Raw genomic sequence first — 23,294 nt, forward strand, 5'->3', positions numbered from 1 at the left:
ACAAGACTCACTATTACACTTTTAAAGGGATATTTTGTGATGATTCGTTAAGTGGCGCCAAAGAAATAGGCACGTCAAATATGGTCCTAACTATAACTACCTGCTGGTGGCTACTATTATGTAATATGTATGTATATAATGTATGTATGTATGTGTGTGTGTGTTAGGGGTGGGCGGAATTTGCGAAATCCACTTTCACAAATTATCGCGAAAATGTTAAAAATTATCGCAAACACGCGGAAATATCGCGAAGATGCGGACGTTTTTTTCCCGCATGTTCGTGAGATTTTCTGCATGGTTGCGGCTCGCCAACTTACCCATGCGGTTGCTCGAGGGCGTGGCCATCTTGTTTTCAGTTGTCTCGCGTTGCATGATCGCGAGAAGAAAGACGTGATCGCGCGACGCATGACGTCACTGCGGGCGCGAACTGTCGCGAGACAGCGCAAATGGCTAAAAACAATACAACATCTCATGGAGAATGCGACTGGATCAAGAAAACTTGTCCGCGAACGCAGGGATTCAGGTAAGGCGATCGCGCGCGCGTGAGAATGTATTATTTTACAGCGCGAGCAAGAACCAAATTATCGCAAAGCTGCGGAATGCGGAAATTTTGACATTTTCGCGCTTTCCGCGGATTGCGAAAATGTCAACTTATCGCAATTTCCGCGAACGGAACGAAATTTTAGCCCAGGCCTGGTGTGTATATATATATATATATATATATATATTCACTGAAAAAACCATGGGTTTCACACACGTTATAGTTAGGAATTAGCATTTAAAAAACCTTGCAAATTCACTGAAAAAACCATAGGTTTCACACACGTTACAGTTAGGAATTAGCATTTAAAAAACCTTAGAAATTCAGTGAAAAAACCATAGGTTTCACACATGTTATAGTTAGCTGGACATTTTACTCGTAAAAAACCAATGAAATTGCCCCGTTATAGTTAGTTCAGCTAACTATAACTCGCGCGCCCGCAATGCACTGCTGATGACGTCACATATTACATCACTCATGACATGGTCAGTGACATCACTCATGACATCACTGATGACATCTCAAATGACATCACTGATGACATCATCCAGTGAATGTGGGTTTTTCTGAAAATTAAATATGTTTTATATATGTATATCTCAAGGTCGATGGAAGAATAAATGGGTATATAAGTGTCTAAATGGATGATTTGTTTTTGAAAAATTGATTGTTTAACTGACTGATTAAGTGTATCATAATGAATACATGTTTTAGTGAGTAATGTTTAAATATGTATATATCTGTATCAGTCTCTCACTTTGTGTATAAGTGGCTGCATGGGTTGGTGAGTAGCTACATGGGTGTCTATATAGGTTATTAGTTGGTTTTTTGAGTATCAGTCTGAGTGTCTGCATGGTTCGGTGGGGGGTATTACGTAGTGCACAGGTGCATGAATGAGTGACTCACTGTTTGTATGTGTTGAACAGACCATGTGTGCAGGACTGCATGGGTGGATGAGTGTGTGTATGGGTGTGTTAGTGAGTGAATGACTGTCTCAATAGTGTCTTTATGAGTAACTACATATGTTTAAAACTAGTATATGTGACTATTGGTGTATATATGTGAGTATATGCAAGGGTGAGAGATTGGAAGAGTTCCTGTATGAATAAGCATGTGTTTCTATAAGTGATTGTTTAAAAGACTAAGTATGTGTAAGTTTCCGTAGAAGTAAGTATGGTGGTGTGTGTATAACTGTATATGCAAGTAAATGTATGTTTGATTCTTTATTAGTACGAGTGACTATGTGTGTGAGTAACTCTATGGATGAGTGGCATTGTGTAACAGGATGTATAGGTGTATGAGTACATATGATGAGTGAGTACATGTATGAGTGACTGTATTGGACTGTTGGTGAATGAGTGGATGTGTATGTGGATCTTAGAATTACTGAAGAGGTTGTTGTAACTGGTATTGGTATGTCCATTGTTTTGAAAATTTTAGTCTCTATTTTTGAATGTGTGTGTCCAAGGTTATATTAGGGTGAGAGGAGGTCTGCCACTCTATCACACGGATGATGTCATCAGTGATGTCATCAGTGATGTCATTTGAGATGTCATCAGTGATGTCATGAGTGATGTCACTGACCATGTCATGAGTGATGTAATATGTGACGTCATCAGCAGTGCATTGCGGGCGCGCGAGTTATAGTTAGCTGAACTAACTATAACGGGGCAATTTCATTGGTTTTTTACGAGTAAAATGTCCAGCTAACTATAACATGTGTGAAACCTATGGTTTTTTCACTGAATTTCTAAGGTTTTTTAAATGCTAATTCCTAACTATAACGTGTGTGAAACCTATGGTTTTTTCAGTGAATTTGCAAGGTTTTTTAAATGCTAATTCCTAACTATAACGTGTGTGAAACCCATGGTTTTTTCAGTGAATTTGCAAGGTTTTTTAAATGCTAATTTTTTTTTTTTTAATTTTTTTTTCTAACATATTTTTAATTTAATTATCTTACCTTTTATAAAGACTATGATTAAATTTTTAAAATTCTTTAATATGTTTTTTTAAATATATTTTTTAAAATAAACATGTAAAATTTATTTGCAGTACTTTTTTAAAAAAAAAAATATTTTTTTAGTACGCGTACCGTAAGCTCACGGTAAGCGTACGGTTTACGCAACGTCCGTAATCTATCTACGCTGCTTGCGTATAGTTACGCACTTTGCGTAGCCGCGCGTACTGCGCGTGGGACGCGTGCGCGCTTACGCTACACGCGCACGTTACGCGGAAGTGTCGGGGAGTGACTGTTATGCGCATGCGCGCAAGCGCGTGTCTTTTTTACGCGCATGCGTACTTTTGCCGTGAGCGCACCGTAAGCGTACCGTAAGCGTACGGTAGGTCATGTGATCATGAAACACAACTTTTGATTGGTTGAAACTAATTTCAGTTCTAGAACTCTCCTACACCACACCCATTCCCCTCATTTCTGCTTGTGATCCCTTGGGAGAAGGAGCTGGTTTGTCTTTGGGATACGATGGCAGAACAGCAGAGCTCTTCTGAGAGTGAGGCTAGCACTAGCAGCACTGTCTTGAGGCAGAGATCGAGGAAACAAAAGCCCTCTTATGTATGGGATTATTTTACTTTTCCTGAAGGCCAGCAAAAGGTAAATGCACCCTTAGTGACTTGTAAGCTGTGTAAGCGTGTACTTTCTAGAGGTAATCCTAACAGGAAGTATTCCTTTGGGAATCACACCATGAAGAGACACCTCCAGGATGTACACAGAAGGACACATGGTCATCTTTTTGGAGGTAACTCTTCAGAAAGACGAGCCAGTACATCCACAGTAGCTCAGCCTGGACCATCATCTGCAGGGCTGACTCCTTCTTCTGCAGGTCAGGTGAGCCCTTCATCTGTGGGGGGAGAATCTCCTTTTGCTGGCCCTCTGGAAATGAACCCTCGATTTCGGAAGGTTGATATTCATTGCACATTTTGTAAAGATCTAATTTGCCATAGGGAGACCAGTGTTTCCCGAGTGAACAACAAAATAGATCAGCACATTTGTCGCTTTGAATAATTTTCCCATGCTTCCTTTCCTCTGTCCCTGCATGAACACAACGGTTCTTTTAAGAGCCAACCTTATCTTTCATCTTTTTTTTACATATGTTTTTAAAAACTTTTTTGTATTTTTTTTTACCGTACGCGTACGGTGCGCGTACTTTTTTTTTTTTTTTTTTAAAAAACACTAAAAATCAATAAACACATTACAAGGTCCTTGAGAGACTACAATTATTATTATTGACTTACCATACTCACTGAAAAAATATTTATTCATTTGTTTTTTTTAAAAATAGTTTTAAAAATGTTTGTAGTTTTCGAAAATTTTCTATATCTATCTGGAAAAAAAGAAAAAAGTATTAATATTTTTAAAACATTTTATAATACAGTACACATATTTACATTTTTTTCCAAAAAATATTTTTGCCTTATTTTTGCTGTTTTCAGAATATATTGCATTTCACTATAAATTGTGAAAGCAATTGCATTCATCATTTTACAGCGGGCAAAAAAAAATAACAATCACAAAGATTGTATTAAAAAAGCCCTGATTCTTTTTTTACTTAAACTTAACATTATAGAAATGCATAATATTCTAAAAAAATATCATCTAATACCAATACTTATTTCTTTAAAATACCGTCTGATATGTTTGTTTCAGAAGTATAATCACAATATTATATCTCAAATAACTCCAAAATACATCTGATTTCATTTCCTTTAGACCAAATAGTAATTTAAAATTTTTTTTTGGAATAAATTTCCAACGGTAATCCAATAAAATTCTAAAGTTTAATTTGTCCAGATCTCACCGATTCTCTGTAACATTTTGGTTCACGAAAATTTTTTGAATAATTTATTAAGTCCACAATAGAATTGGTTACTTTTCCGCATGGCCAAATAGTAATTTTTTAAATCATTTTTGAAAAAATTTCCAATGGCAGTCCAATAACATTCCAAAATTTAAAATGTGCAGAAGTTACCGATAATCTCTAAATTATTGGTTTTTCAAAGTTTCATTTAAAATTTAAAAAGTCCACATTACAATTGGTTATCTTTCCATTAGGCCAAATGATAATTTAACAAATCTTTTTTCTACAAAATTGCAATGGTAATCCAGTAAAATGCTAAATTTATTTTGTCGAGATCTTGCCAAATCTGTCTAAAATTTAGGTTTCAGGAAGATTAGATAGGAATTTGCTAAATCAAAAGCCAAACGTTGTTTGAAAATCAATTGGGAATCATTACACAGTGTCCAGCCTTTTTCACATTTAAGATAAACTGTGTAATGTCCAGAAGTAACAGTAGGTCCATCATGAAAAATTATTGCAACAGTTACAAAAGTTTTTCCAGAAATTGATAATTGCTGTCCTGTAAACTTCTTTATTAAAGTATCCAATTTTGAACCATCAGCTCTACATCGTTGCATCATTAAAATTACATACTGTCCGTATTCCTTTAAAATTAATGTTGAAAACATGTCAGAATTACACTCACTACATTTCATGCTATGATTAGCATCTTTAACTAATTTTGCAAAAGTGACTGTTTTACTCTCTGGCAATGTCAAATAAATAAATCTTTCATTATCAACAATAGAGCCACATATATTATAACAATTATCACAACTATGTTCCCATTTATAAGAGAGACCAAAAAAAATGTCAATGGGAACTCCTTCTTCTTCCACTACCTGAAGAAAATACATCAAAAATTCATGTGCATCTTGCTGTTCATTTTGAGAAAACTGTGTTCGTCCTGAACATACATCTAAAAGTTTTCTAATTTCAGTAGCACTTTCTATTTGAGTTTTATCTTTACTCAGCTTTTGAAAAAGGAGACTCAGCTCTGAACAGAATCTTTTTCCCTGATTTACTATTATCTGCTCTTGCAAACTTTTCAGATAAAATGCAACATTCAGCACTACATTTGCGTAGCAGTTGACACCAGAGCTATTTTCAAAATGACATCCTACAACCTGTTCTTCATTTTCCTTTTTCTTTTTGCTTGCAATTACATCACTCCTCTTTTTTTTCCTCTTCTCTACATCTTCATTACAGATATTCTCATTTTTTCTTTAACGAGAAACTACACGTTTCTCCAACACAGGATACTGACCTAAATGAGGAGCATAGCTTCTTCTTAATCTATTATACTCCTTTACACAGTTTGTATCAGCACTAACTTTTGAGTCATCAAAGTCTATCATGAATAAACCTGATAATGTTTTCACTCGTGACAAAGCTACATATGCCATACCTTCTTTGAACACAGTTGAACCAATGTTCACAAATGCACAATCTACAGTCAATCCTTGAGACTTGTGAATAGTTACAGCATATGCTAGAGAAAACGGAAACTGCTTCCTACGTACATATAAGTCTTTCACAAGCATAAAACGTACTGTACAACGACAAATATCTTTAACTTCTTCTATCTGATCAAATTTTATTTTTAAACATTCAACTCCTTTTTTCTGGTAATTAATAAAACCCACAACTCTTCCCATTGCTCCATTAACTAAACCTTTTTCAACATCCAAATTTCTCCTTAAAAATACTCTACGGTTCATGCAAACATATAGATTTTTTTCTAATCCAGCTGTTTTGGAGATGTTCTTCTCTAGTGAGTCCAATTTATTTTTCAGTTTGCCTGTTACTGTGACACTAATTCTTCCATCCTCAATTTTGTCCACTGCTTCCAATTTCCTGATCTCTTCCTTTTCCAATTTCAAAAGCTCCTCATTGAATATTGAGCATTCACGTAGAGTTGGCATTAAGCAGATGACACTTTTGTTTTCTGCAATGTTCTTGTATATCTTCTCTGCAACTATTTCTTCCTTTGGAAATAAATTATGTAGCAGCCGACTCTGTAATGTTTTTTTGCCAACTTCTGTGAGTAGTCCAATCCTGATATCTTTCAGAATACTTCCATATTCTTCATCGCTTGCTTGCCTCATATTAGTAGTAAGTTCCTTGTACTCAAAGAAGGACCAAATATTTGTATTTCCGATGCTTCCCAATGACTTCTTCGTGTCTTCATGTGTGACAGTATTAAACACTGGTTGTCCTTTAACTGGAGTAAGCTGCAGAAGATCTCCAAAAACTATGACGTGTTTTCCACCAAATAACATGTCATAGTCTGTCTTCAAAATTTGCTGCATTCTTAAATGCACAAAGGCAAGCATTAAGTTTGATACCATGCTCACCTCATCAATAATGAGAACTTGCATCTTCTTCAATACTCTTGAAACTTCCAAGGATGCTTCTCCAGTTAGCTTGTTGAATTGTATTTTGTTCTCATGCTCCACTGGTAACATTAGCAAACGATGTAAAGTGATTCCTTTTATGTTATATGCTGCTAACCCAGTTGGAGCAGTAACCACACAAGACAAAGTAGAATCCGTTTTTTGCTTTAGGTAGCTTCTGATGACTTTTATTAGGAAACTTTTTCCAGTTCCAGCTTGTCCGCTTACATACATCCTGATTGGATGAAATGATGTGCATGAGCACTCTTTTTTTTCATGTAGAAATCCGTGATCAATTTTGTTTTTGATCTCTTCATAAATTTGTTGCTGCTCTTGATTCAGTTGTCTTTCCAAATTTTCTAAGTCTATAAATTCTTCTTGAGCTTGATTCATAGCCGTTTCCACTTCATTCATGGCTATTGATGCTTCATTTTCAATGATTGGTTGTCCTAGGGAATCTTGACTGAGTGTTCCTGAACTTTGGCTGTCCTGAGAACTATCTCTAGCGATTTCTGCTGCAATTGTAGTTTCCTGATCAATTTCTTCATTTAACATTTGCAGATAAGTTGAGAATGTACTGCATTGTATGCTGTCTTTGCAAGCATTAAAAGAATCTTCATAGCTCTGGAATTCTCCCAGTAGTTCATCCTCTGTACGCCATGGTTTAAACAACTGTAAAAGAGCCAAGTAGTAAAATTCCTTCTTGTCAGTAGTGTCGCAACTCAGCTTCCGGTGATTTATCAAACTTCCTTTTGTTTGCTTCACCAAACATCCTTCTTCACCAACGACTTTATATTTTCCATTATTGATGTCTTCTGTGGCTTTCCGTGAATAAATGTAGTTCTGCAGCACTTCATAGAGACACATGTTCTCCAGATGTTGACTTCTCTTGGGATAATATGTGTCCAACATGTTTGTTTTCAAAATATCTGTACTTTCTGGGTCATTCTCGGCCAAATATTCAATTTCTCCTACAGATTTCAGTACCCGATTTCTCATTGCTGCAAGGCCTAAACTTGCCCAAATTATTCTTCTTGACTTCGAGTAGAGACTTGCAGAAGATAACCTATCAGAACATTCGTAGGATCCAATTTCTCGATGCGATAACATCTTCAAACTGAAACTGTACAGCTTCTTACTGACAGTCTTCTCGTGAGAAATCTCTTCCCACATTTCCTTCAATTCTGTTTTTTCTGATTTCGTAATGTAAGACGTTACATATCGAGCAACAGCAATGGAATTGTCAGCTACATACTGTATATCCATGTTAGCGTTCCACATGGATAAAATGACTGGGTTGTAGTCATTTATATTTTTTGATTCTTTTTTTCTTTTTAGGTTGTAGGTATTCTTAGGTGATTATCTTGTGACAGTATGTCTCACAGCTGACATAAAACTGTTGACTCTTCCATTTGAAAGAACAGGTCTAGGAAATCCAAATCGACATTTAGTGTAGTATTTTTCTTTGCTCTTGTATTTCCGTCGACAGTATTTTCCACACCGATGACTTTGGAAACGTAAAACTTGCTCCTTTAACTTGTTCTCTTCTGTGCTTTTTGGTATAGCACATGTTGCATATTCTTCAATGTAAGATAACACTGCTTCATCAGCATCTGTTCCAAACTTTGGGGCATCCTTGATCCACAACAGCATATGAATATGAGGAGCACCTCTTGCCTGGTACTCTTTTCTCCAAAAGAAATCCACTACTTCTCCAAGGGGTGGATTTTTTTTATTGCAGATGAAGGACATCATAGCCTCAAATCTATGATTGAAATATCTGCAAACATTAACCGGATCCAATGAGCACAGTTCTCCTGCTGTCTTGTATTCGATGTTTTTAATGTTTGAATTGGCCTCTCGTAGAAAATCCAGTAAATCATCCCAAGCGTACTCGGCACAGCTTAGGGTAAGGAACCATGTTGGTGTTCCTAAATTCCGTAACATGCATTTTAGTTCACCATGGCGTCGGTACCAATATTCATTTGTCCCACGCTGACAAGCCATCAGATTGATCAGTTGTGTTTCCAAATGATCATCTCGGTGCTGCACTTTCTCCATAAAATCCTTAGCAGACACATTTTGTAAATGTACTCCACTTTTTAAAATGTGATTTACTGCATAAGACAGTGCAGACAAGTCGCTTTCAAATAAAAGATGGAACAAATAAGGAATACTTTGTCGAAATCTGGGATCTTCAGCATATAGTCTTGTAGTCCGATACTCAGCAGCTGGAATCTGTTCTGGACGTTCATCGTATCGTCCTCCTTTTTCTTTAGGAAACAGCTGGGGAAAACATCGAGCTTCCAAGCTCTCCTCCCATACACTCACGGGACTTCCTTTTGCTTTCTTCATCTGAAAGAGATCAATATTGTCTCCCATAACTTCTTTCAAATGAAGAGGATGTATGCTAAAATGTTCATAAATTTCTTCTTCCTTTGACTTGTCCACTTTTTCAATTTGTCCAGTTGGTATTTCTGTGTCTTCTTATAAATCTTCTTCTTCTTCTTCTTCTTCTTCTATATAAATTGACTCATACCATTTGTTATTTTTTTTCAAATACAAATTTGCTCTTTGTACTTTCCGCACATCTACCAGCTCCTGCCAAATCTTCTTATTCTTTGTAGGTACACCATTAACCAGAATAATTAATGGTTCAGTTTCCAAAGTATCCGCATCAATAGTTTCCATATTTTTTTTCAAATCCAAGGGCAAATACACCACTCTACCTTTTAAACCTCTCAGTAAATCTGAAGGAGGTAATTTACCAGTTTTGGGCTCCATACGTACTATGGTCTGGAACGGATGAACACATTGAATGAGTATAGACTCATATGTATTTAATTCAGAAAGTTCAGCAGGAATAGCATCCAATTCTAAATTATTATGTACAGCTCTGGTCGGCATTCTATTTTCCTCTAACTTGTTGTAACAGTATTTACAAATACGCTGATCTTCACCCAATTCAAAACAATTTTCTAGAAATATATATGTGGCAAAATCCTTCCACTTATAATTATCTTCATTTTCACTCTTTCTGTAGAGATCAACATTCCTAGTTTGTTTTCTATAATGAGTTCTGCGGCAACAAATACAAGTAAAATTTGGTCTTTCATTAGAGACTATTGCAAATTTTGTTATGTGATCATTAAATGTGTTACTTACAGAGGGTTCTACATTCTCTTCCACTTCTTCCTCATTTACTGTGTCCTTCTCTGCACTGTTTTGTTCAGGACCAAAGTAACAAAACTGAATTTCATCAACAACCTTCTCTACATCTGATACTGTTCCTCGGAACAGAGCCCTATTCAATTCATTTAACTTTATTGCTGGACTTTTGGCAAAATACAACCGTCTCACAAACTTTCTCATTTCAGTATGATGAACAGCCAGCATCCTAAAATGATGGAAAACACTATTGCACACTTTTCTAGATAGACAAGCCAGAGAATGACCCTGCAAACCAGTATTCTCTCTCACTCTGCATGGATCCAGACTTTGAAGCACCTTAATCTTCTGTTTTACACTTTTTTTACTATATTCTCTTAGAAACTCACGAAATTTGTCAATAGATTCCTGACGCACAGTGCAAATACTACTACAATTCCAAGTGTACACTGGGGCTTTAGGACGTCTCCCCATTGCCTCATCTGCCATCACTTGTACCTCATCTCTTGGAACCATTATCTCCTTCTCCATTATGCAACCATTTGTTACTTCGTATGAACGACCTCTGGTGTCAACTGCATGCAGCAAACTATTACTTTGAAAATAGCTCTCTTCATTAAAAAAAGGTTCACTACTTGAACTATGCATCCACTTTCCTAAAAACACTTTACAAAAGTTTGTTCTGTTCACTACTCTTTTCCTTTTGCTATGTGATTTCAGTACATTAACCATTTTGTCTAATGTACGCATCCTATTCAAAATTAATATGAATAGTTTCCTTTTTAATTCTAATGCCTTTGCTGCAATGGCTTCAATTTCTTTTTTTCTCTTGTAATATTTTGCCTTTTGCTTATATTTCTTCACATCCTTTATCAAATTGGACATAACTCTTCTCTGAAACAGTTTTCTACGTATCTCTTTAAACGCTGTTTTTCTGTTTATGTAAATCTTTTCAGTTGCAGAAGGTATATTTGCATTAACTAAATTCTCAATTTTTTCCTGTTCTGTTCGTTTCGTAACATTCTTTCCAGTACAGACATTTTGTACATTTTTCCTTGTTTTGAATATATTTTTAAGAAATTGTTTTTTCTGCTTACCAGAAGATTTTTTCTTTTTCCCAACATGAGCATCTTCTACTAACTTTGGTCCTCCAGTTGTCTTCAAATATAGTTTTTTTTTTTAGCGTTTTTTGAACTCTGGATTTTGTAGGCATCTTAAATTTTGTTCACTGCTCTTCAGCAATACCTGAAAAAAACTAAAAAAAAATTCCTTTATTGTATTTAAATATATTACTACATTTCTTTTCACAATAGTCACAAAACGAAATTTGTATGCTAATTTGAATGCACACTAACTGCTCTTTTTTTTGGGCAAGTGAAAATCACTTTTACAAACTGTCACATTATGAAACCACTTTTCAGATTTTTTAAAAAGCCCATGTCCAGACTGCTACACTACAGCAAGGGCAACCAGCCTTAGTGATGCTGAATGTATTTGCATTACAGACTGAAACCTGAAAACCCCACTCGCTTGTAAATACTGTGCATGATTATACATGGCAAGCACATGGGTGTGTGCTAAGAGTCTGCTTCTTCCCCCAAAAATTCGCTCCCCCTTTCCATCTAATGCAACTGTGAAATCACCAGAGCAATACGCAATAAATCTCTGCCTATAATTCCTCTCTGCACACAGAGTCATGTTTTCACATTAGTCCCAAAACGAAATTTCTTTGCCAATTTGAAAGCACACTTACTGCTCTTTTTTTTTCGGGGCAAGTGAAAATCACTTTTACAGACTGACACATTATGAAACCACTTTTTTTGATTTATTTAAATGCACATGTCCAAACTGTTTTTTCAGACCACCACCATGTGTATTCTCGGTGACTGCCTACACTCCAGCAAGGGCAACCAGCCTTAGTGATGCTGAATGTATTTGCATTACAGACTGAAACCTGAAAACCCCACTCGCTTGTAAATACTGTGCATGACTATACATGGCAAGCACATGGGTGTGTGCTAAGACTCTGCTTCTTCCCCCAAAAATACACTCCCCCTTTCCATCTAATGTAACTGTGAAATCACCAGAGCAATACGCAATAAATCTCTGCCTATAATTCCTCTCTGCACACAGAGTCATGTTTTCACATTAGTCCCAAAACGAAATTTCTTTGCCAATTTGAAAGCACACTTACTGCTCTTTTTTTTTTCGGGGCAAGTGAAAATCACTTTTTACAAGTGAAAATCACTTTTACAGACTGACACATTATGAAACCACTTTTTTTGATTTATTTAAATGCACATGTCCAAACTGTTTTTTCAGACCACCACCATGTGTATTCTCGGTGACTGCCTACACTCCAGCAAGGGCAACCAGCCTTAGTGATGCTGAATATATTTGCATTACAGACTGAAACCTGAAAACCCCACTCGCTTGTAAATACTGTGCATGACTATACATGGCAAGCACATGGGTGTGTGCTAAGACTCTGCTTCTTCCTCCAAAAATTCGCTCCCCCTTTCCATCTAATGCAACTGTGAAATCACCAGAGCAATACGCAATAAATCTCTGCCTATAATTCCTCTCTGCACACAGAGTCATGTTTTCACATTAGTCACAAAACGAAATTTCTTTGCCAATTTGAATGCACACAAACTGCTCTTTTTTTAGGCAAGTGAAAATCACTTTTACAAACTGTCACATTATGAAACCACTTTTCAGATTTTTTTAAATGCACATGTCCAAACTGTTTTTTCAGACCACCACCATGTGTATTCTCGGTGACTGCCTACACTCCAGCAAGGGCAACCAGCCTTAGTGATGCTGAATGTATTTGCATTACAGACTGAAACCTGAAAACCCCACTCGCTTGTAAATACTGTGCATGACTATACATGGAAAGCACATGGGTGTGTGCTAAGACTCTGCTTCTTCCCCCAAAAATTCGCTCCCCCTTTCCATCTAATGCAACTGTGAAATCACCAGAGCAAGACGCAATAAATCTCTGCCTATAATTCCTCTCTGCACACAGAGTCATGTTTTCACATTAGTCCCAAAACGAAATTTCTTTGCCAATTTGAAAGCACACTTACTGCTCTTTTTTTTTTCGGCGCAAGTGAAAATCACTTTTACAGACTGACACATTATGAAACCACTTTTTTTGATTTATTTAAATGCACATGTCCAAACTGATTTTTCAGACCACCACCATGTGTATTCTCGGTGACTGCCTACACTCCAGCAAGGGCAACCAGCCTTAGTGATGCTGAATGTATTTGCATTACAGACTGAAACCTGAAAACCCCACTCGCTTGTAAATACTGTGCATGACTATACATGGCAAGCACATGGGTGTGTGCTAAGACTCTACTTCTTCCCCCAAAAATTCGCTCCCCCTTTCCATCTAATGCAACTGTGAAATCACCAGAGCAATACGCAATAAATCTCTGCCTATAATTCCTCTCTGCACACAGTGTCATGTTTTCACATTAGTCCCAAAACTAAATTTCTTTGCCAATTTGAAAGCACACTTACTGCTCTTTTTTTTTTCGGGGCAAGTGAAAATCACTTTTTACAAGTGAAAATCACTTTTACAGACTGACACATTATGAAACCACTTTTTTTGATTTATTTAAATGCACATGTCCAAACTGTTTTTTCAGACCACCACCATGTGTATTCTCGGTGACTGCCTACACTCCAGCAAGGGCAACCAGCCTTAGTGATGCTGAATGTATTTGCATTACAGACTGAAACCTGAAAACCCCACTCGCTTGTAAATACTGTGCATGACTATACATGGCAAGCACATGGGTGTGTGCTAAGACTCTGCTTCTTCCCCAAAAAATTCGCTCCCCCTTTCCATCTAATGTAACTGTGAAATCACCAGAGCAATACGCAATAAATCTCTGCCTATAAATTCTCTCTGCACACAGAGTCATGATTTCACATTAGTCCCAAAACGAAATTTCTTTGCCAATTTGAAAGCACACTTACTGCTCTTTTTTTTTTTCGGGGCAAGTGAAAATCACTTTTTACAAGTGAAAATCACTTTTACAGACTGACACATTATGAAACCACTTTTTTTGATTTATTTAAATGCACATGTCCAAACTGTTTTTTCAGACCACCACCATGTGTATTCTCGGTGACTGCCTACACTCCAGCAAGGGCAACCAGCCTTAGTGATGCTGAATGTATTTGCATTACAGACTGAAACCTGAAAACCCCACTCGCTTGTAAATACTGTGCATGATTCTACATGGAAAGCAGCTGGGTGTGTGCTAAGACTCTGCTTCTTCCCCCAAAAATTCGCTCCCCCTTTCCATCTAATGCAACTGTGAAATCACCAGAGCAATACGCAATAAATCTCTGCCTATAATTCCTCTCTGCACACAGAGTCATGTTTTCACATTAGTCCCAAAACTAAATTTCTTTGCCAATTTGGAAGCAAACTTACTGCTCTTTTTTTTGGGCAAGTGAAAATCACTTTTACAGACTGACACATTATGAAACCTCCATGTGTAACTACAACAAAAACAATTTCCATTTCTATTATTCATTTCTTAAGTTACCACATACATCCCCTCTCAAACTGTAAACTCACCTTTAAAATTAGTTAGTTGTGAAAGAAATGTGACACTCAAACAGCAGATTATCAGAGCCAGGATCTCTGTTGTGTTCACCTCTCTCCTCTCAGCAGAACCAGATAATGGCAAACTTTCCCTCTATTTTTCCACACATATACTTGTAAGTTTCAAATCTCAGTGCTTCCCCCTTTTTTTCAAATGTAATCACACATTTCTATTGGTTGAAAACCAACCCTTTTCCAAAAGTACCCTTCCCCCAACTTGACTTCTGCCTAGTACCCTTCCCCCAACTTGACTTCTGCCTGCTACCATAGCAACAGCTCATGGAACACTGCTGTGTTGAGTTAGGTCAGAAGTTCGCCAAACAATGTTTCAATTCCACAGAGCAAGAGTGCTTGACTTTTCAAACCTAACAGCAAATCCATAGTACTGTTCTTTGGTTACACATTTTTTTTTACCAATACAAAACATGCTTCTATTAATTTACACATACAGCCTAGTTTTTATTCTAGAATGGTATGAAACAGCCAATCAGTTCTTTTTGTTTTGAAAAAAATATGTATGCCTCCATTTCCAAACTGTCTTTCTTTTCATATTGCCATTCTACTGAAAGACACCTCCTGAGTGCATCCAGTTCTCCTTTGAAGATGTTCACAGTGTGGATTGTAGGGCACAGCTATGTCTTCTGGAGTGAAAAGTTTGCAGAGAAAACAGGTATGGTGAGAGACCTTGCTTTGCCAAATGTAGACATTAAATGGATTGGTCAGAGAGGGTTAAAGTGGCACCAATTGATGCCATTGGTGAAATCCTTCATTCAAATCCAACACCCTGACCTCATAATAGTGCACTGTGGTGGCAATGACCTAGGCACTTTGACTGGGGTAGGTCTGGAAATGCTTATGAAGGACACCTTTGCACAACTGTTTACACTTTTCCCTAAAACTGCCTTTGTGTTTTCCAACATATGCCAAAGGCAAAAATGGAACTGGTCCAATCATTTCTGTCCACAGATTGACAAAGCAAGAAAGCACGTCAACAAATCTGTTTCTGCTTTCCTCCGTGACTATGGTATGGGTGCCATTTACCACAACAACTTGCGTTATGACATGCAAGACATTTATAGAGGAGATGGTGTGCACTTCAATGATGAAGGGAACAGAGTCTTCCTCTTGAACCTTAGACTCTGCATCGGTACTTACTTGCAGGTACCACTAAAAAATCACTTCATAAACACAACGGCTCTTTTTAGAGCCCCCTAATATCTAAACTCTTAAATCTGCTTTTCATTTATTTATTTTTATTTTTTTTACCGTACGCTTACCGTAAGCTTACCGTACGCGTACCCCGTGATTTTTTTTAAAATCAATAAATGTTTTTTTTGTACTTTTCTGTCCTTCTTTGACCCCCTTACAAATGTTAGGGGGTCTGTAACTCTCCTCATTGCCCCCTTTCCTTGTTTTCACTCTTTTTTTTCAGAGTGAAATACACAAAATGGCGGCCGCCGCTTCCTGGTTTTGACCGATTCGAATGTTTACTAAGATCTAAGAGCCAATCAGAATCGCGCTCGCGCACGCCACCGTACGCTTACCGTAAGCGTACGGTAAGCGTACCGTAAGCGGACTCAGATATATATATTGATTTAAAGGCTATTTTCTCAGAATCTACTGAACAGATTTACACCAAACCTACAAAAGGCACTTCCTTGACCTAGGGACTACCTCTCTGCCAAATTTTGAGTAATTCTGTTCAGCCGTTCGGGCTGTAGCTCGTTCTAAAGGTCCTATGGAAAAATGCATGGGAAAAACGCGTTTTGGGACCCCCCTTTTATCTCAGCCCCCGCTTGACGGATCCCCCCCGAGACTTTCAGGGTAGGAGCGGAGCATAGCGCCCCACCTATTTTGAGAAATTCGCGAGGATTCATCGACCGGCGCCAAAGTTATTCAAAATAGAATGTTGAGGTTTTCCTATGGAAACGTGGTCCTAACTATAACTACCTACTGGCGACCGCCAGTAGGTAATATGTATATATGTGTGTGTGTATATATATATACATACATACATTCATATATATACATATACACACATGCATACATATATGTGTATGTTATATAAATATACATATATAAAATACACACATATATCTTACCTTAGTAACTCACAACCCCTAAACTCATACCCACCCTAAAAATATCCTTGCCATCCAAAAACCCATACCCACCCTAAACCCTAACATTATCCTTGCCACCCAAGAACCCATGTGCACACTAAAATTACCCTTGCCACCCAAAAACCCACATTCACCCTAACCCCTAAAAAATACCCGTTCCACCCTAAAGCCCATACCCACCCTTAACCCTAAAAATAGCCTTGCCACCCAAAATCCCATACTCACCCTAACCCCTAAAAATACCCTTCCCATCCAAAACTCCACCTGCCCTAAAGTCTAAAAATGCCCTTGCCACCAAAAAACCCATGCCCGCCCTAAACCCTAAATACACCCTTGCTACTGAAAAACCCATATGCACCCTAATCCCTAAAAATACACTTACCACCCAAAAACCCATATCCATCTGTATTGCTTCGCACTACCAGGTAATAGAAAATCCCGCCCTCCCACAGAGAGGCTCAAACACGATGAAGGAATAAAAACAACAGAACACCATCTAGAAAGGAATTTCACTTTTATAAAAGGAGACACATCAAAGACCGTTTTCAGAATTAGGCATGGGGTTTTATTTAGGCAACACTCTCTAACAAAAAGGCTTTCCCTGATGTCAAATAAACAACATTCAAATGTGTATAGAGATATATATATATATGTATATATATGTGCAAGCTATCAAATGCAACTGTTAAATGCATTGATACTAACATGAAATGAAGTACAAGCAGATAATACTGGACGTCCTTCAAGAAATCAGAAAGATCTATACACTAAATACATCAGATGTTACAATCACCGAAGCCTTGGATGTGTACACAAACACTCAAACATCACAATGAAAACACCTCAGATGATTATAACCACTGGAGACTTGGATGTGCACACAAACTCGCTCACGCATCACAAGGTCAATACTCTAAAACAAAACACCTCACTGATCATTCTCTCAACATCCTTGCCAACACAAGCTGGAGGACCCCTTTTAACAGCCCAGGCAGGATTCTCAATTGTAACCCAAGTTCCCTTGTGATGACACGTCTGCCCCACAAGCGAGCTCCCGTCTGGGTGCCAAGATCCCCTGCCTTTATTACCTTTTACTCAACCTGAGGCGAAGGTTCTAGAAACCTCGCCCCCTTTCTTCTGTTACAAAAAACCGAGCTGACCGTATTGGTCTGTGTCAAGGTCAAGACAGACGCTTGCCAGGCACCTGTATTTTGACTCCGAGACAGATCTGTACATTCCACACATTTCTCTAGCAACATCAATCTCTGCTCTGAAAGGCACCAAGAACATTTCCCACACATCATCCCAGTGAAGCTTACGAAAGCCTCCATCCAGCAGAAAACGAAACAACCTTGAACTTGAATAGCCTAAACAACTTGAGTAATCTGGGGGCCTGCCTGTGCGCACAAAAGCTGAGGCTAGATAGAGTCAGAATTCAAGGTGGCATGTCAAAGTCAATAGTAAGAACTTCATAATACTTCCCAATGTACAACACAATGCACATTTAAGCACCACTGCTTATAACACTGCAGTTCGAGACCAAGAAGTACATTCCACATCTCTCTCTCTGTCTCTCTCTCTCTCTCTCTCTGTCTCTCTCTCTCTGACTCTGTCTCTGACTCTGTCCCTGTCTCTGTCTCTGCCTCTCTCTCTCTCTCTCTCTCTCGCTCTCTCATCCCACACGTTCTGTTCCTGGCAAGGCTGTTCTACTCTATGAAAGCTCCCACTCTGCTAAAACTACAAAGAGATACTAAAGAAATCTTCAATGAAATATGCACATGCAGGACATTCAAGCAAGGATAAACTAAAACACCAAAAGTCAATTAAAACTATGGTAGTCAAAGGTCATCACATGGTTTCAAAACATAGGAGTGTCTGTAGCACTACACCACCCTATATATGATACACTTACCTCCGAAATACTTGCATTTAAAGAAATGTGTGGTGAAGGCATATTCATTGTAAAAGTTTGTGTGATAAAGATGCATGCATTGTAAATCCTGTGTGGTAAAGACATGCGTGGCTCTGACTGTGTTGTAAATGCTTTTTCCCAAAGATCTTCGTATCCTGGTGCACAGTAAGGTCATCATTTACTATGCTTTAAAAGCTAATCCAATTGAGTATATAATGAAAAATGTGTTGTAGAATGCACAGTTTTTTCCCAACTTTTCCTGAGGGAAGAATCCCTCAATCCTCCCTTTGTATTGGTCAGGCTTGCTCGCTGCACACACAATGCACAGTATGGAGGCTGGTCTGTCAAAATCTGCCAGGGCTGCTTTGGGTTCGTAATCCAGCCTTGACCACCACGTGCCTCTTCTTCAGGCTTATAAAGTATGAAGCAATCATTCTTTTTTTAAATGTAATCACATTGAGATTCCTGATTCCTTAAACGCTAGTTGTGCATCTTGTGTACACAAAATACACATAGGGGATTTCCCATCAGGGCTTCACAACACTCAGATATTTATTAACAAAATTGGATTGCGTTTTGTGTGACCCAAAAGTGGTGCTAGTGAAAGCACTGAGTTACCAGACCCTCTGCCCATAACCAAACATATAGCTATCGCCTGTATAGAGATATGCATTGGTTCCCTCGGGACAAGAAGGTGGAAGGAGGGGGTTGAAGCTGCCATTCCCCTGACTTCCATGATTGGGGGCAGAAAAAGTTCATTGAGGAAAACAGGTCTTAATGTATAGATTTAGTGGTGGGTGGAACTCATGGAATTTCACTCCACGGAATTCCACAGAGTTACAGGAAAACTGAGCGAGATTCCACGGAGTTCTGCCAATGGGCAGAAATATGCATGTCATGCAATTTAGCACCAGTAGCACGAGCACGGCTGAAAAATCAGGCCAAAGGGCACTATGCAGTGCGCAAGAGCGCTCAGCCATTGAAGTTGATTTTGCTGCCACTCAAGCAGAAAATCTACTTGAGCTGCAGCAAATCTACTCAAGAAGCAGCTCTCTGACCACGACTGCTTAGGACCACAAACAACTGCTAACATTAGAAAATGGCAGAGAGAGAGAGTGAGAGCGAGAGGGCACTATGAACAGGATGGAAATATAGAGATACAGCGAGCAGACGAAGGGAGTGGGGCTAGTTTGAGCATTTTTGCCAGGACTACTTTTGGTTCCTCAGTGAGGCACTGGTTCTGCTCTCTTTCATCCTGACTCCCCTGCTGTTCCCTGCGGTCTACTTCATTTCACTTCCCTCCCAGTGTAACTGTGTTTTATTGACATTTTTATTGGTCATCCACCTTTGAGCTTTATTAATCAAACAAGCTTGCTGTTCCAAAACCTGCAACTTTTCACTGTCAGCATGGTATCTGACAAGTTGTAAACGTATCTGTGAAAAGGTAAAATTGACACAGTCTCCAGTCTGCTTTTTCTCCCTCTGGACTTCATCAGTATCCTCCCAAAAACCTTTGCCTAATGCTCCTTGAAACATTCCTCTCTGTGTCCGTATGTGCAAGAGCAAGTTCTTGCGGTCTGAATCAGAAAATCAGCATGCTTAGCCAAGAAACAGCAAACTCTCATCCTTCTGAGACAGGCAACACCACTTTTTCAGAATTTTTTAATTTCAATATATTTTTATTGAAGTTTAAACATATAGCAAAGAAGCCACTTGTTCAGATTTTAAAATTAAATGAGCATGGGCAGGTCAGTTAGATGCAAAGACTCCACGGCCAGGTGGGGAATGCAAACCAGCCCCTGGGGGGGGGGAACCGGCTCTAGTAACAAAAACTGCCCCCACCCTTCTGGGCCACCGGGAAAACACCCGCTGCCCGCTACAGCCAGTCCGGGCCTGAAAAGTTCTTCCGAGCTTAGTACTGCTTTCAAAGTTCAAGTTGGTCTCAGACAGAAAGTGGAATCAGGGACTATAACCCTCACCTGGCAGCCTACTTCGGTACCATGCTATCATTGGTCTTCAGAGCATTAGAGGTTCAGGGGCTTGAGTGTGTGCTTCCCCCTTCTGGCTCTGCCAAAACTTGTTACCCCTGTGTCTCCTTCACGACGGTCCTGTGCAGCCATTCTTGTCACACTTTAACAACTCTGTGGTCTCAGCAGGGCCATGATGCAGGCTCAAGCATTGTCACCCATACCGTACCAGTGAGTGTCCCCAAATACTCAGCCAATCAGAAAGTTGCTCACAACAAACGTGTTCTTTTCTAGTTGGCTGTGTGAGTGCAGCCCAGGCTGCAGGAGATTTTTTTGTGAATGAAGTATGGGCAGGGCCAATAGAATTAAGCGATTCTGCTGCAGAGGCATTTTTCGCATAACTATGGATGTGCTGCATTTGCCACATAATCCATCCCCTGCTGAATAATTTGAAATTTTTTGCAAAATAAATTGTAGTTCACATGGATCAAAAGTTACAAAAAAGTATTTCAATGCTTATTGCTGTGCAGTGGAATGCACTTCGCAAAGATTGACTGTTCACCTCTCAGGGCCATATTGCTGTATCTTGGTGTTAAACTAGAACTAATAAGGTGAAACCTTTGTCCAGACAGTGTTAGCATGTAAAAATGACAAATTACCGAACTGCTACTATCACAAAATGTGCCCCTTTATGCTTCCTAATTTGTATTTTCTTGCCTATAATTTAGTAAACCCTGCAGCATAAGGTATTCCTCCCTTGCCGCATAATTTCAGTGGCCCTGTGTATGGGGTGTTCATGTCAGTGGACAAGCTGTACAACAGCCACTGCACACATAAGCAGTGCTGCCCTTAATGCGTATGGTAGAGGGGTTGTCTGGCAGTACAGATTTGTAGTAAGAGAGAACATGTAGCTAGTACATAGAGACCGTCCATTCCTTGAAACAGGCAGAGGCAAGTCCAAAGTGTATTGCTTGAGTATTGTTAAAACCAGGAGACCTCTCCCAGTCCATCTATCTACCTATCTCTATCTATGTGAGCTTGTGGACCTTCCCCTCGTAAACACCTTAATATGTAAAACCTCTGTGCAGCTATTTTAGCCTGCTGTTATATGGTTCTATATAACATATGTACTATGTACAGTCGTATATGCTGAGGTATAGACCATCTAACAGCTCGCACACTATATTTCTCCTGGCTATCAAAAGTAAGTGAAGAGTTACACACAAGGCTTGTTTCAGATAGGGTTTCTAGGCGCCACATCTCCCCACCCAGAGGTGTCGCACTTGTGGATTAATTTGTTAGACTCTCTTTCATTGAAGACTACTGACTACTTTGAGATCATGGGCAGGCACGTAGAATATCCAACAGAGAGACTTTTCCATGCATTTCAAACTCGCAGCTTAATCCTATCACAGTTTTTGTCTACTTAAAAGAATATATGTATAGCATAAGGTCAGTTAGGTATTGTCGATTCCTAATGTCGAAACATATGGATACCTCCATAACAGGTGCTGACTATTGTTAAGGGCGAGGGCACTCCAGCCCCCACCTTTTTGAAAACATGAATAGTTTCTGTCAGGCTGAGGAAAGGCCAGATTGAGAGACACTATTTATGTTCTGGTCAGGCAGCCAGGTGCTGTAAATCCCCTAACTGCGCAGTCGCCTGGCTGCATGAGTCAAACTTTGACAGTCTCAAGATTTCACCGCTCAGAAAGTGTGACCTCTTCAGCCTAGCAAAGCACTGAGAGGTCCTCCCCTTCATGCCGAAAGGGCATATCACTGATAAACTTAAACCTTTGCGCTTCAGTTTTAATCCTTGAAGTGCCCAGGGCCGACTGTCCATCAGTGACACCTCATCAAAGAGTGGGGTGAGTCGCACTGGCCCTATCTCACTTTGGTGTAAATAAGAGATGGTCCTCCTCTCAATAACAGACCCATGGCAAGATTAGCAAATGAGAGGAAGCAGTGGGATCTTCTGGCAGTCCCTTCCCGAATGTACATTCCAGGAACCACAAGGCGTCCTTCCCGCTACCCAATGTCACCGCTGCCACCAATACTTTTTTTTTTTTAAATGTTGGGTGCATGTGTGTATGTATGAATGTATATGTATTTGTGAAACAAAAGGTGGGATGTTTTTTCAAGTGTGGAATTGGCGCATCCTGAGTATGTGTAATTAAATATAGACTATCTGTGCGGTGCAAAAGGTGAGGGAAACTAACACCCTGAGCCCTCAGACTGGACCGTTGGCACGATCCACTATTAAGACATAACACTATCCTATGCACACGCTGTTTTCATCAACACTTATGATATGGTATTTACACCGTAATATAATCGCATATTAAAAACACAGTGAGATCAGCTATTGTTCTCTTCAATAATTGTAGTCGTTAGGTGTTCTTACGTTCTTTATTTTGAAGGATTGCCCAGCAAACACGTCAAGGGTGATATTTCTTTCGACTTCTTCAGGGCTGTCAAGCAACTGAACGATCTCCGTCTTGTTCTCCCCGCCGGTTCTACTTCTGTCCCGGCTGTATGTTAAATGATTCTCTATCTATGTAGTCATGACTATTCCCCACACTGCTGTATCCCTATTAAAAAGCCAACATGATATTCATAATGTGTTCCAGAGTCTCTAGTGGCTCTGTTTCCTTCCTTAATGCCGGCCACAGGTGGGTGTCCTGATACAAGTTCCTGAGCGAG

Source organism: Triturus cristatus, chromosome 11, assembly GCF_964204655.1.
Source record: "Triturus cristatus chromosome 11, aTriCri1.1, whole genome shotgun sequence".
Taxonomy (NCBI): domain Eukaryota; kingdom Metazoa; phylum Chordata; class Amphibia; order Caudata; family Salamandridae; genus Triturus; species Triturus cristatus.